Raw genomic sequence first — 3,991 nt, 5'->3', positions numbered from 1 at the left:
CCTAAAAATTTTAAAAATTATTGGGAATAATACAGAAATATAGCATCTTAAAAGTTCTTGTTGAGTAGAATGTATGTCATCAAACTTGTATAAGAAGCATCAGTATAATACAGAAGATGGAGGTGTTATTTTTCTTGAGACTGAGGAAGACTTGATATGTCTTAGAAGTAAAAGGATAATTTTGGACATTGGTTCTCAGATTATACATTATTTGAGATCAAGTTTTTTGTACATTCCTGGGATTTTCTATCCCAGGCTCATATTTCTCAGAGTGAACATTCCAGACAAGTTTCATATCAGAACTCAACTTTTCAAGCTATACTGACTGACGTGCATCCCAATCTCCTTAATGAATGTGCATTTTGATATTTGGTAAAGACCATGTACTTGTAGCGCATTTCCCTTTTAAGTGTCCTGTTCCCATATGCCACAGGTGCCTACTATGGCGGCATATTATTTGTGTTTTAATAAATAACACTTGCCTGAAGTTCAGAGGGCAAAGCAGCCACACTAGTCAGCCATATGGGAGTGGTGGCACAGACTTTTAATCCCAGGATTCTGTTCACAGAAGCAGACAGATCACTTAAATTCAAGGCTACCCTGGGCTATACAAGATTGATTCAGAAATACATCCAGGTGGCAGTGGTTCACACTTTTAATTACAGTGTTTGGGTGTCACACACCTTTAATGCAGCACTAGGGAGGTAGAGATAAGAGGGATATGGTGGGGCAGAGAGAGGAATATACAGGGGAAGAGATAGGAACTCACTGATGTGTAGAGTCTCAAGTTGTTGGATAGAATTGCATCATCACCCCTTTGTTTGTCTGAGCCTTGGTAGAGCTAAGATCTTTTAGTGACTTGGCTACTTTGCTTTTCTGATCTTCTGCTTTGACCGAAATAACTCTTTGGGTTTGTGTTATTCTGGCTATATTTGTGTCCAATGTTTGGGGTATGCATTCACAAAAGAGGTATGTACCTGTGGCTTTAAAACTACTGGTATAAGTGGGAGTTATACATGGTAGGATTTACTGCCCAGCTGGCTAGGTTTTTACCTTCTTTTCTGGCATTTGTTCTTAACCCCCTCCCCTTGAACTGCTGAAAAACTAGGTAGCTGCCAGTAAATTCAGTTAGTCTTTTACTGTTCTCCACAGTAGTAATAAGCCTTACATCTTTATTAACAGAGTTGGCAAATTTGGTAAGACAATTCTGAATTCTTACAGGGAGGAATAATATAAAGAGAGAATATTTTCTACCTTAAAAATGGGAATAAATGGGAAAAAGAATTGCAATAGAGGAATTTAAGTTTCTGTATGATAATATTTTAGGCAGTTTGAAAAGTGAATAATTAAATGAAAGGATATCTAATTTAGATGGGATTTATATAGTATCAATTATAAATATCACCATTATCATTTTAGACTTATCACTAAAAACCTTATTTAGTATGAGTGCTAAGTACAGGCCTTATAAAAACTTAATTATACAAATCACAGAGATATTGAAACCAGACTAGGAATTTAATGGAAAATTAATTTAGCATTGCATTCTAATAAAAGAGAGGAACATTGTGAGGTTTTCAAACAGCCAAACAATATATCAAATAATCTTACAGGAATTGCCAAATAAAAGAGGCACTAAGTCTTGAGTGGAATCCTGTGCAAATGGTAGATTTAAAGGAATTTAAGAAAGCAATAGTCTCGTATATTATGCATTCACCTTTTGTGAAGAAAATGTTAAGTTCATGGTCACTTTCCCACAGACTTTTGCCTAAAGATTGGATAGAATTGGTTAAAGCTGCTTTAGAGCCTAATCCACAATGTCAATAAAGTACCTGGTTTAGAAAAGAGGCTATGACTATTAAATAATAGAATAAAAAACCAGTAGAATAAAAAATGTAAAGCTCAAAAGATAAAATACTTGAAAAAAAAAGAGATTATGCTTCTGTAGAAAGACAGTCTCTATATTAAAGTGGAATTCTGACTTTAGGCCAAGCAGCAGATTTGAATGCTGTATGACATACAAACATCATTTAGAACCTCTAAAAATACTTCACAAATTTCTTATGAAGACTGATATTAGCAGGAAATAGAATGATACCAAAATCAAAAGCTATGCAATCAATAATTGTATCTCTAGCCTTTGAAAACTGATAATTAGCCTATAAAAGGCAAGATCAGCACTTTTGGAGGAATATAACTGAAATATATTTATTATTGAAGCTCATGAACATGGTGATAAATGTATAGGAGAGGTGATTTCCAGAGGATTTAAGAAAAATTGAAATGTCCAGTGTTTCAATTGTGGCAAACAAGGTCACCTTAATAGGTATTGTAAACAGGACATTCCTAGAAAAATGTTTTCTGTAAGCATAATCTATTCATAACACACCTCATTTGTGGATTACAAAGAAGGTCTGTCAAATGCAGGCAACGGTCTAATGAATGTAGGTCAACAAGTAATACCCAAGGTAATCCTTTGTCATTGCTAAACTCCTTGAAGGTCCTCTTGCAGGCCACTGGCCAAATCCAGCCCAGTCATTTTCTGCCATCAAAGAGGATACTCCTTCCAAGAGCAATTAAAGAACCTAATGCCTTTTGTAGGAAATCATACTGCTCTAGATAATTGAACAGCTATAGAGGAGAGAGCAAAAGATTCAGGGAAAACTATGAAGTGAGTATTTTGGCAAACTTTTATAAATGAACAAAGACAAATATTAAAAGTACGAAGAAATGATATTGTCTTGGAAGGTCTGGTAGCTACAGCTGTGGGTGTAACAATATCATCAGAGCTGTGGCATCCAAATTGGCCTCTTCAGGATATAAATGTTCAGTTTTTTAGGGATCACAACTTATCTCATGTAAAGCACAGCATGAGATAGATTGAATGGCTATGGTCAGAATGACAGAGGAAAAATATCAAAACTATATTTGGCTAACATAGCAATAAATTTGGGGACATTGCTATAAGCCACTACATTCTGAAGTAATGGTTCAGCCATCTTTTCAGGAGCAACTTATCAGAACCAAGGTATCTTGTAATGGCTAAACCAAAAGACAAGATTATTTTGGTATTATTGCTTTGTGAATAAATATTACTGTCCTTTGCTATGATTTTTTTTTTTTTTTTGCTGTAGCTAACTCCCTTTCTGTTACATATTTGGGGATTAATTCCCACCGTTTACAGCCATTTCATGAAAACAGTTTCCCACTGCCAGGCTTTGCTCCTCTCTCCTAGGAAAGTGCAGAGATCTGCCTTCTTGCAATTATCTTTATCAGCATGTGTTTGGTCAGTATTTATGCAAGAGCATACCACTTAAGATATTCACAGATCTCCAAAAACCTAGAATTCCTACCTGCCCAAGCTGCTGCTTTGGTTTTACCCCACAACAACTATGATCAGAATGGTTGATAGCATCATAGTCCAAAACAGATAATTTAGAGGTCTGGGTTTCTTCTTTGCTTAGAGCAGTAAGTTTAGCTCTGGACCCAGGCTAATAGGAAACTATAGTTTCTGGTGTATGTGCTATCTGATCAAGAGCCATCAGTTTCTTCTATGTTGCCTAGTAACCTCTCAGCCTCTATACATACTGGGCAAAAAGTAGTGTGCTGAATTAAACAATCCATACCCTATTCACAATGGTACTGAAAATAAACTCCTTAGCTCTTTACTAAACACCCCAAAATGAAGTGTAGCACACTAGCCCTTTGCCTCTAGAAAATGATTTAATTCCTTTATTAACTAACTTTTCCCATTAATGAGTTCACCATACATGTGGTATCCACTCCCATGAATCACTCTCTCTCTCTCTCTCTCTCTCTCTCTCTCTCTCTCTCTCTGTGTGTGTGTGTGTGTGTGTGTTTGTTCATGTGTATGTGTGTGTATGTCTTTGTGTGTATATGAAAATGCTTATCTGGTATTTTATGGGGCAAAAGAATTCTGGCCCTGGAACCTGCTAGGGCTGGGGAATTGCTGGTTTTCAGGGTATATATA

Source organism: Alexandromys fortis, unplaced genomic scaffold (assembly GCF_014885135.2).
Source record: "Alexandromys fortis isolate MF-2015 unplaced genomic scaffold, M_Fortis_MF-2015_v1.1 scaffold_207, whole genome shotgun sequence".
NCBI lineage: Eukaryota > Metazoa > Chordata > Mammalia > Rodentia > Cricetidae > Alexandromys > Alexandromys fortis.
This window is presented reverse-complemented; position numbering follows the sequence as displayed.